Below are 12,859 nucleotides of genomic sequence, written 5' to 3'. Positions count from 1 at the left end.
AGAGGTCACGACCAACACCAATGAAATTGGAAGGATTATTAGAAACTTTTATCAACAGCTTTATGCCAATAAATTAAGCAATCTGGAAGAGATGGAGGCCTTCCTGGAAACCTATAAACTACCAAGACTGAAACAGGAGGAAATTGATATTTTAAACAGCCCAATTAACTATGAAGAGATTGAGTCAGTGATAAACAACCTTCCAAAAAACAAAGGTCCAGGCCTGGACGGTTTTCCTGGGGAATTCTACCAAACATTCAAAGAAGAAATAATACCTATTCTCCTAAAGCTATTTCAAAAAATAGAAACATAAGGAATGCTACTAAACTCATTCTATGAGGGCAATATTACCTTTATCCCCAAAACAGGCAAAGACCCCATCAAAAAGGAGAATTACTGACCGATTTCCCTAATGAATATGGACGCCAAAATCCTCAACAAGATCCTGGCTAATGGAATTGAACAGTACATTAAAAGGATTATCCATCATGACCAGGTGGGATTCATCACTGGGATGCAAGCGTGGTTTAACATTTGCAAATTGATCAGCATGATACATCATAGCAACAAGAAAAGACTCAGGAACCATATGATCCTCTCAATTGATGCCGAAAAAGCATTTGACAAAATACAGCATCCTTTCCTGATTAAAACCCTTCAGAGTGTAGGAATAGAGGGTACATTCCTCAATCTCATAAAAACCATCTATGAAAAGCCTACAGCAAATATCATTCTCAATGGGGAAAAGCTGGAAGCCTTTCCCTTAAGATCAGGAACACGACAAGGATGCCCACTCTCGCCACTATTATTCAACATAGTACTAGAAGTACTTGCAACAGCAATTAGACAACAAAAAGGGATCAAAGGTATCCAAATCAGCAAAGAAGAAGTCAAAATGTCTCTCTTCGCAGATGACATGATACTCTATATGGAAAACCCAAAAGAATCCACTCCCAAACTATTAGAAGTTATAGAGCAATTCAGTAATGTGGCGGGATACAAAATCAATGCTCAGAAATCAGTTGCATTTCCATACACGAACAATGAGACTGAAGAAAGAGAAAGTACAGAATCCATGCCATTTACAATAGCACCAAAAACTATACGTTACCTTGGAATTAACCAGAGACGTAAAGGACCTATATTCTAGACACTATAAATCACTCTTGAAAGACATTGAGGAAGACACAAAAATATGGAAAAGTATTCCATGCTCATGGATCGGAAGAATTAACATAGTTAAAATGTCCATGCTACCCAGAACAATCTACACTTTCACTGCTATCCCGATCAAAATACCGAGGACATTTTTCAAAGAACTGGAACAAATAGTCCTTAAATTTGTATGGAACCAGAAAAGGCCCCGAATCACCAAGGAACTGTTGAAAAGGAAAAACAAAGCTGGGGGCATCACAATGCCGGATTTCAAGCTGTACTACGAAGCTGTGATCACAAAGACAGCATGGTACTGGCACAAAAACAGACACATAGACCAATGGAACAGAATAGAGAACCCAGAAATGGACCCTCGGCTCTTTGGGCAACTAATCTTTGATAAAGCAGGAAAAAACATCCGGTGGAAAAAAGACAGTCTCTTCAATAAATGGTGCTGGGAAAATTGGACAGCTACATGCAAAAGAATGAAACTTGACCACTATCTCACACCATACACAAAAATAAACTCCAAATGGATGAAAGACCTCGATGTGAGACAGGAATCCATCAAAATTCTAGAGGAGAACATAGGCAGCAACCTCTACGACATCGGCCAAAGCAACCTTTTTCATGACACATCCCCAAAGGCAAGAGAAACAAAAGATAAAATGAATTTATGGGACTTCATCAAGATTAAAAGTTTCTGCACAGCCAAGGAAACAGTCAGAAAAACTAAGAGGCAGCCCACGGAATGGGAGAAGATATTTGCAAATGACACTACAGATAAAGGACTGGTATCCAAGATCTACAAAGAACTTCTCAAACTCAATACACGAGAAACAAATAAACAAATCAAAAAATGGGCAGAAGATATGAACAGACACTTTTCCAATGAAGACATACAAATGGCTAACAGACACATGAAAAAATGTTCAAAATCATTAGCCATCAAGGAAATTCAAATCAAAACCACACTGAGATACCACCTTACGCCAGTTAGAATGGCAAAAATAGACAAGGCAAGAAACAATAAATGTTGGAGAGGATGTGGAGAAAGGGATCCCTCCTACATTGTTGGTGGGAATGCAAGTTGGTACAGCTACTCTGGAAAACAGTGTGGAGGTCCCTTAAAAAGTTAAAAATTGAGCTACCCTATGATCCAGCCATTGCACTACTGGGTATTTACCCCAAAGATACAGACAGTTCTCAACATTTACTGCAACATGGAGGGCACTGGAGGAGATAATGCTAAGTGAAATAAGTCAAGCAGAGAAAGACAATTATCATATGATTTCTCTCATCTACGGAACATAACAACTAAGAAGATCGGTAGGGAAAAAAAGGGATAAAGAAAGGGGGGTAATCAGAAGGGGCAATGAAGCATGAGAGACTATGGACTCTGAGAAACAAACTGAGGGCTTCAGAGGGGAGGGCGATGGGGGAATGGGATAGGCTGGTGACAGGTAGTAAGGCGAAAACCTATTGCATGGTGCACTTGTGTTATATGCAACTAATGAATCATCGAACTTTACATCAGAAACCGGGGATGTACTGTATGGTGACTAACATAATTAAAAAAAAAAATTAAAAAAAATACCCCCTCTCAATATTGTCAAAGCAAATCCTTTCAGAAATTTTTGAAAGAAACTCCATTTCATAAGTTACCTTTTCTATGGTAGAATATATCATGAACAGTTTACCAAGTCATTAAATATTATATAATTATTCTTATTTGAATAGAGTTACTCTTTATTTGTTGGCTATACTCTTATTTTACTAATCTATTGATAAAAGGTTTGTCCCATAAATTTTGCCTTATAAACAATGCTCCTTTCAACATCCTGTTTGCATTTTGTGTACTCGTCTCCTTTTCTTATTTTTTATTTCTGAAATAATCTATGTGTGTCTTATACTTATAAATTTTAAACATTACAGATAAACTAAACTCCCCTTTGACTATTTCCCTTTCCCTAGTTTCTCCCCTAAATTTACCACTGTTGGCAGTTGTGTTGTTTTCATCCTTAATAAAAGGGTAACTTAGATGAGAATCGAGTCAGTATTCAGGTATTTTGGCTACCCAATGTGTTCTCTTATCAGTTAGACAATGTGTTCTAGATTATACTTTTTGTGATAAACCTCTTCTCATTATGCCGTGACAGTTGTGATCTCAACCATCCCATACATCTTTATATACACTTTCTCTCTGGTATGAATGTTATGATCACCATAAAGATTGAGTTCTGTAGGAAGAGCTTACTACATCTTCACATCTTTATTTTGGTTTTAAGGGGTTTTTTTTCTTCCCAATATGGAGTGTCTCTTATTAGGTAAATTATATTCCATGGTTAAACACCATTCCATGAATAAAATAGATGAAGAACATACTGACTAACATTTAGTAAACAATTGGCTAGTTATATTTATGCACTAGTAACTCATTTACTCCTCATTAAACACCAATGACAGTTATCTTAGTCACCCCCATTTTGCCATACTTGAAGTGAAATACATAAGATTGAAAGCAATATTATATTTCTACTGAATATGTATATTCATATTCATATCAATCTATCTATATACACATTATATGTATAGTGTGTGTGTGTGTGTATAATTGTATTTTAAAAGGCTCTTGAAAGAAGGGGTGGGGCAGAGGGAGAGGAAGGGGAGAAAGAATCCCAAACAGACTCCAATACAGGGCTTGATCCCACAACCCTGAGATCAGGAGCTGAGCTGAAACCAAGAGTTGGATGTTTAACTGTCTGCATCACCCAGGCACCCCACAAAAGGTGTTTCCTAAAAGATTAACAATGCAGCCATTTTGGCAAAAAAAAAAAAATAAGCATTATGACTGAGAAATTGATGTTACTACAAATTACAGATTTTATGGGTAATGTATATATACTCCTCTTGCTAATAATTTCGAAGCACTAAAATGCATGATATTCTTCAAAAACAAATCTCCAGAACTCAGTCAAGAGAAGTATAAACACTGAGTGTTTATATGTATGTCATTTGCAAATATCTTCTCCCATTCCATAGGTTGCCTTTTAGTTTTGTTGATTGTTTCCTTCTCTGTGCAGAAGCTTTTTAGATTGATGAAGTTCCAATAGTTTATTTTTACTTTTGTTTCCCTTGCCCCAGGAGACATATCTGGTACCCAATCTTTTTTTTTCCCAAAGATTTATTTATTTATTTATTTATTTTAGAGAGAGTTAGAGAGCACACATAAGCAGGGGTAGGGGCAGAGGGAGAGAGAGAGAGAGAAAAGCAGCAGACTCCCCACTGAGCAGGGAGCCTGATGTAAGGCTATTAATTTATATAGTTATTGCTGCTCCCTGAGCAGGGAGCCTGATGTAGGGCTATTAATTTATGTAGTTATTAATTTAGCTATAAATTACCCATAGCTAAAAGAACCACCCAATCTTTTTTTTTAAGTTTTTATTTAAATTCCAGTTAGTTAACATACAGTGTAAGATTAGCTTCAGGTGCACAATTTAGTGATTCAATACTTACATTCATTGCTCAGTACGCATCACAAGTGCCCTCCTTAATCCCCATCACCTATTTAACCCATCCCCCCACCAACTTCTCCTCTGGTAACCAGCAGTTTATTCTCTATAGTTGGGAGTCTGTTTCTTGGTTTTCCTCCCTCTCTCCTTTTCCCCTATGCTTGTTTGTTTTGTTTCTTAAATTCCACATGAGTGAAGTCATATGGTATTTGTCTTTCTCTGACATTTCACTTAGCATACTACTCTCTAGCTCCAACCACATCATTGCAAACATCAAGGTTTTATTCTTTTTCATGCCTGAGTAAAATTCCATTATATTTCTTCTTTATCCATTCATTAGTCGATGGGCAATGGGGCTCTTTCCATAATTTGGCTATTTAGATAATGCTGCTATAAACATAGCATGTTTATAGCATGTATCCCTTCAATTTATATTCTTTGGGTAAATACCTACAGCGCAAGTGCTAGATCATAGGGTAGTTCTGTTTTTAACTTTTTTTAAAAAAGATTTTATTTATTTATTTATTTATTCGACAGAGATAGAGACAGCCAGCAAGAGAGGGAGCACAAGCAGGGGGAGTGGGAGAGGAAGAAGCAGGCTCATAGTGGAAGAGCCTGATGTGGGGCTCGATCCCGTAACGCCAGGATCACGCCCTGAGCCGAAGGCAGATGCTTAACCGCTGTGCCACCCAGGCACCCCTACTTTTAACTTTTTTTAAAAAAAGATTTTGTTTATTTATTTGAGAGAGAGGGAGAGAGCATGAGTGGAGGGGGAGGAGCAGAGGGAGAAGAGAAGTAGACTCTGTTGATCAGGGAGCCCGATGCAGGGCTCTGTCCCAGGACCCTGAGATCATGACCTGAGCCAAAGCAGATGCTTAACCAACTGAGCTACCCAGGTGCCCCTATTTTTATCTTTTTGAGGAACCTCCACGCTGTTTTCGAGAGTGGCTGCACTAGTCTGTATTCCCACCAACAGTGTAAGAGGTTTCCCCTTTCTCCACATCCTCACCAACACCTGTTGTTTCTTGTGTTGTTGATTTTAGTCATTCTGATAGGCATGAGGTGGTATCTCATTGGAGTTTTGATTTGTATTTCCCTGATGAGTGATGTTGAGCATCTTTTCATGTGTCTCTTGTCCATCTCTATGTTTTCTTTGGAAAAATCTATTCATGACTTCTGCCCATTTTTTTAATTGGATAATTTGGGTTTTTTGGCTGTTGAGTTTAAGTTCTTTATATATGTTGGAAACTAACCCTTTATTGGGTATGTCATTTGCAAATATCTTCTCCCATTCCATAGGTTGCCTTTTAGTTTTGTTGATTGTTTCCTTCTCTGTGCAGAAGCTTTTTAGATTGATGAAGTTCCAATAGTTCATTTTTACTTTTGTTTCCCTTGCCTCAGGAGACATATCTGGTACCCAATCTTTTTTTTCCCCAAAGATTGATTGATTGATTTATTTATTTATTTATTTATTTATTTATTTTAGAGAGAGATAGAGAGCACACATAAGCAGGGGTAGGGGCAGAGGGAGAGAGAGAGAGAAAAGAAGCAGACTCCCCACTGAGCAGGGAGCCTGATGTAGGGCTCCCTCTCAGGACTCTGATATGGGAAGAGCCAAAATCAAGACCTGAGCCAAAATCAAGGGTGCCAATGCTTAACCAACTGAGCCACCTAGGTGCCCTGTACCTGAACTTTTTTATAGGCAAAATTCCCCAAATTTTGAGGAGCTCCTCATAATTTATCTAAACATGGAAGCTTGACCTTCAATTCTATGATTCTTGCATAATTTTGATTTTGCATTTAAAGGGCAAGACAAAACTTCCAATAACAATTACGAATATTTGTGAAACATCCTGAGTATATTATAAAATATATTATAAATCTTGATGATTGTTATTCCAAAAAAGTTGAACACTGTTTCTATACTTTAATAAAGTCCTAAAGGTTCTTTTCAAAAGTGTTGATCCATTTGGTATAATTTTGCTTCTACATCAAAAATTTTCTCTGGGCCACATGGCTGGCTCAGTTAGTGGAGCATGTGGCTCTTGATCTTGGGGTCATAAGTTCAAGCCCCACATTGGGTGTAGAGATTGCTTAAATAAATAAACTTTTTACTTTTATTTATTTATTTGAAAATATTTTATTTATTTGAGAGAGAGAGAATGAGAGAGAGAGAGCACGAGAGTGGGGAGGGTCAAAGGGAGAAGCAGATTCCTGGCTGAGCAGGGAGCCGTATGTGGGACTTGATCCTGGGACTCCAAGATCATGACCTGAGTTGAAGGCAGTCACTCAATCAACGGAGCCACCCAGGCACCCCCAAATAAACTTTTTTTAAAAAGTTTCCTTTAGCATTTATTTAGTTCAGGTATCCTGCCAGTCAATTATTTCAGCTTTTCTTTGTCAAAATAAGTACTTTATCTTAATTTTTGGAAGACATTTTTGGGGCATAAAATTCTAAGTTGACAGAATATATATATATAGTCTCCTATTGGTTCTGTTTTACTGGAGGACCCTGTTTTACATCCAGGCTGTAAACATCTTTGTGGGGACATTATCTTGCCTTCCACATGCTGCCAATTTTGCAAAGTGGCTGTATCATGTTGCATTCCCACTAGCAATGTAGGAGAATTCTATTTGGTTCACATCCTCATCAACAATTGATATTGTCTTTTCAATTTTATTAATTTTTCCTTTTTTTAAAAGAAGATTTTATTTACTTCTTTCAGAGAGAGAGAGCAACACTGGGGGGAAGGGGCAGAGGGAGAGGGAGAAGCAGACTCCCCGCAGAGCAGGGAGCCTGACACCGGGCTCAATCCCAGGACCCTGGGATCATGACCTGAGCTGAGGCAGATACTTAACTGACTGAACCACCCAGGTGCCCTGTCTTTTCAGTTTTAACTATTTTACTAGGTATGTAGTAGATTAAATTGCAGTTTTAATTTGCATTTCTCTGAGAAGTACTGACTTTTAGCATCCTTTCCTATATCATTTAAATATACTCTTTGGGGGGCGCCTGGGTGGCACAGCGGTTAAAGCGTCTGCCTTCAGCTCAGGGCGTGATCCCAGCGTTCTGGGCTCGAGTCCCACATCAGGCTCCTCCGCCATGAGCCTGCTTCTTCCTCTCCCACTCCCCCTGCTTGTGTTCCCTCTCTCGCTGGCTGTCTCTATCTCTGTCAAATAAATAAATAAAATCTTAAAAAAAAAATAAATATACTCTTTGGTGAAGTGTCTGTGCAAGCTTGTTGACCATTTTTATTGGGTTGTTTGTCACCTTTTCCTTATTGATTTGTAGGAGAGTTTTTATATTTATGATACAATTCCATAATGTATTACAAAGACCTTTTTCAAATCTGTGGTTTATCTTTTCACTCTCTTCATTGTGTCTTTTGATGAATGATATTTCTTAATTTTAATGAAGTCCTACTTACTTTTTCTTTTATGGTTTTCCATAAAAGGACATACTTAGGTCCTGTTTAATAAATCTTTCCTTTTCCCAACAACATGAAGATGTTTTTCAACATACGTATTCTTTTAAAGTTATATTATCTTAATTTTACAGCTAAGTGAAAATTTCACATTAGGCATTTTGTCAAAGAAAATCTTGCATTAATTTTGTGTACTATGTAAGGTAAGGATAAAGATTCTCTTTTTTTCCCTTGCAGATGTCTAATTATTCCAGCACCATTTACTGAAAAGACTATCATTTCTCCACTGAGTTGATGTGGAATTTTTCTAAAAAGCGACTATCTTTTGATTTTTTTATTGTATTCCCTTTGTCTATGTTTTATCCTTGTACAAATACGACACTGTTCTGATTACCATAGCTGCAGTAGGTAGAATTCTAAGAAGGCCCCCATGATATACAATCTTTGCTGTTACTCCTGGGATAATGTTATAATACACGACAAAAGAGATTTTGTGACTGTATTTAAAGTGACTATCAGAGGCCTTAAGGTAGTTCATTTGGATTGGCCTCACCTAATCTAACGTGAGCCCTTTAAAAACAGTATTTTCTCTAACTATTAGCAAAAAAAGGAAGTCAGAGAGATGTGTTCTAGCTGGCCTGAAAGAAAGCAATCATACATGTGAATTGCCTGTGGAAGCCATTTGGAAAATATCTGCGAATAGTCTCCAGCTGACAGCCAGTAAGGAAATAGGGACTTCAGTCATGCAACACAAGGAACTGAAATCTGCCAACGAGAATGAACTTGGAAGTAGATTTCTCTCCAGATCCACTAAATGACAACTCGGGCCACCTAACAGCTTGATTAAGCCAAAGGGGCCAGGTGACTGCAATGGGTTATTCCTGATTGCGGAGGAGTCAGTCTTAGGCTACAGCTAAGCAGTTCAATATTTTTATAATAATTTTTGTTTTGTTTCAGCTCTATTCTGAGGAGTGGAGGCTGGGCAGAAAGCCCCATACTTAACCAGAACCTGGATGGTGATGAGAAACTATCACAAAAAGAGTCTCCCAGGGCACCTGGGTAGCGCAGTCGTTAAGCGTCTGCCTTTGGCTCAGGGCGTGATCCCGGCGTTATGGGATCGAGTCCCACATCAGGCTCCTCTGCTGGGAGCCTGCTTCTTCCTCTCTCACTCTCCCTGCTTCTGTTCCCTCTCTCGCTGGCTGTCTCTCTGTCAAATAAATAAAATAAAATCTTTAAAAAAAAAAAAAGAGTCTCCCAAGGTCTGACAGAGAGAGGCAAGTGGGAGATGGTCTTGTAGCAGCTCCTTAATGGCCTCCCATTCTCTTGTGTTTGGAGAGAATCAGAAGATATTCTGCCAAGACTCAAATAAGCTGTATTTCAAGCCTTTGCCAGCATAGGTACATGCAAGGTGGCCATGTTGGCATGGTGGGGCTATTCCCTACAACTCTACCCTCTGACCTTTCAGTATCCAACTGAACTTTCTCAGGTTTGCAGGCTACCCCAGGGACTCCTCTAATTAATTTTACAGATAGGGGCTTGGACCAAATATGTTCCATTGTCTTAAGCAACATAGTGACCACAACTACAACTTCCAATCTGGAGCCAAGTCAGCTAAATATGTCCCAACTGCTATCAGGATGAACCTTAGAGAGCCACATTACTTTCTAAGGTGAAAATGGGTTGCTCTGTTTTTCCTTACTCATTGATCAACTGTAGCAAGAAATGTTAGAAATTGTTCATGTATCACCTGTACTGGCCAGCAAGAAGTCCAGGGTAATACAATCGTCATTACCACTCATCTTAGAGAGGCTAGAACCATCAATAGTTTGAAAAACAAGAAAAGAGTCTGAGAAGAGGTTAAAGAAAATCATGTTAGTGTCCAAAATGATAGTCTTGTTCTGTCATCTCAATCAGAGGCTCTTACTTTCTGAAGTCAGTAGTTGTTGGAAGGTTTATCACTTGTTGGTCAACAGTTAAGTTGAGGTGTTGGTGGCAGTTTGGCCAGATGCCAGGCAGGGATAAGAGCTGAGAGAGATCGCTGGATCCTTACTTCTACCCAGACCTCAAAGGGTCTAAAGTGCTTTCTACCCAATAAGAGTTGTTCTTTTTCTTCTACAACCATATGGTTGGTCCCCCACCAACTCTGCAGCAATTACTTCATTCTTTTTTCCAATCTTCCCCGTGTCTTAATGACACAATATGGCATAACTGGTCCCTGGGTGCCTCTGCAGTTTCTTCTTATACCTTGGACCATCCTAGAACCCTGATGTGTATGTTATGCCAACATTACCTTAGGAGTCATTGCCTCATATTCATGATCACTGTCATCAATATCCATAATTGCCAAATCCAGCAAGGACAGCCAGGAGACAAAAGAAGTACTAGGTTAGAGTTTCCCAAACCCCTGTTCTCCAGGGGTAAGTCTAGGAGGAAAAAAAATGTAGAGTGAGAAGTTAATTATGTGAATTGGGTTTCTTACAGCCAGCTCCGCCTCTTCCCTCCTCTAGCTCATAATTAAACATTTTATTTATTTATTTATTTAAAATTCAATTAGGTGGGGTGCCTGGGTGGCTCAGTCGTTAAGCGTCTGCCTTTGGCTCAGGGCGTGATCCCAGAATCCTGGGATCAAGCCCAGCATTGGGCTCCTTGCTCTGCTGTGAGCCTGCTTCTTCCTCTCCCACTCCCCCTGCTTGTGTTCCTTCTCTCACTGGCTGTCTCTCTCTGTCAAATAAATAAATAAAACCTTTAAAAAAATAAAATTCAATTAGGCAACATATAGTACATCATTAGTTTCAGGTGTAGAGTTCATAAACATTCTATTTAAAGAAAGGTACCATTTGGGGGAATTGCCACATTTAGAGCCCAAATTGCCCATCTTAAGTGTGTGTTCCATGGGGAATGGGGCTTGGTTGCCCAATTATCTTTTTCTCTTTTAGGAGTCCATTCCATCTTTCAATGGCTCTTGCTGCCTAGCTATGACATGGCCATGAAAGTTCCAAAGAATATCCCAGGTTGATGCCTACTGTTGAATTTTTTGTTGTTGTTATAAGGTGGCACTATCATCTGACTGGCTATGTTTAGGGAATACAAATAGATAACAACATAACACTGTACATCTAAAGCCCTTGAATAGTATGCTCTGTGTACAGGGATGGAAGTATTGGACTCTGAAAAGCTGTCTATTGTCATCAATACTCAGCAATACTCATCAATACTCAAGCAATACTTGAGTGGAGGGTAGAGAGCCCACATGGTCTATTTTCCAGGACCGGCCAGGTTTGGTACCCCTTGTTATGTGTCCCAGAGTTCTCTCTGCTACTCAACTGCATAGCTGACAGCCTGGGCATATTTGCTGGGCTTTCTTGACCTCATGTGCTGGAATCACTGTGTGTCATTTTGGGGCTTAGTCATGAATTATAAATGCTCATGCCCTGTGTGATGGTGTATCCAGGTAGCTCTGGTCCTTACCTGGGTCCTTATCTAATCATCTTGTGGATTCCATTGATGTTCATCTTTGTAAGGTCCTTTACCATGGGCGTGCATATGGTCACAAACAAGATGTGGGTCTTGTGCAATCTGCTACCATAACACTTCATCCCCAAAATTGATCATCCAGTTGTCCCACTGCCAGGCACCACACCACATTGCCAGTCTATTGGCCCATGAATCAGTGAAAATGTAACAAGGTGCATTTGCGGGAATATTTTCCAGGGGAAGCACAACAGCCTACAGTTCCTCCCATGAAGCAGAATTCTCTTTTCCACGCAGAGTTTTAAGCAGTTTTCTTTGAGGCTGCACAGTGGCAGTGGTTCACTACATCCCACCTGCCTTTACCTTAGTTGATATGTTCATGAACCAGGCCCAGGAATACTCAAGAATCTTAGTGTTCCAAAGCTCCCAAGAAGCCCAAAGTGCTGGGCCAGACACCACATCTGACATGGCTGCATCTACAGTGTGACAGGGCGTCTTTTGAACGATCTGATACGATGAGTTCAGCAAGATTCTCATCCTCGTGTGAGGTATGGATGGCCTCTAACACCCGAACAAGCCTATCAGATGTTGTGCCTCATTTTTGTTTGCTAGGCGTTTTAAGACGAACAGTTTTTCTTTAAGAAGGTCAAGGCCGGGGCGCCTGGGTGGCTCAATCATTAAGTGTCTGCCTTCGGCTCAGAGAGTGATCCTGGTGCTCTGGGATCGAGCCCCGCATCAGGCTCGTCCGCTGGGAGCCTGCTTCTTCCTCTCCCGCTCCCCCGCTTGTGTTCCCTCTCTCACTGGCTGTCTCTCTCTCTCTGTCAAATAAATAAATAAAATCTTAAAAAAAAAAGAAATTAAAGAAAAAAAAGAAGGGCAAGGCCATCAGCCCACATGGTTTCCAAGAAGCTTACCTGCATGGTTAGTCCCAGTATTGCTGGGATGTTAATCTTCCAGCTCTGGTTCAGATATTGACTCAACTCATGAAAAGCAGTCTACATGCTGTCTTTATACCTTTCAGTCAGAATAATGCCATCAACGTAATGGTACCAGGACACCGCTGGTGAAATTTCAGCCTTTTTTAGGTCTAAGCCTATCCACTAGTGATAAATTATGGAGAGTTTAGGATAGCCTGTGACGACACGATAAAATAAAGGTAATTAGAACCTGTGAAGGCAAATCTAATCTTCAGGAGGCAATGGGATGCTGAGAAGGCATTAGCAACGTCTACAACTGCAAAATGGACACCTTCAGTCTGCATTATGGATTCTGTGATTGTTAAATCTGGAACAGCAC

The sequence above is a fragment of the Ursus maritimus genome, unplaced genomic scaffold (genome assembly GCF_017311325.1).
Source record: "Ursus maritimus isolate PB19 unplaced genomic scaffold, ASM1731132v1 scaffold_19, whole genome shotgun sequence".
Classification (NCBI taxonomy): Eukaryota; Metazoa; Chordata; class Mammalia; order Carnivora; family Ursidae; genus Ursus; species Ursus maritimus.
This window is presented reverse-complemented; position numbering follows the sequence as displayed.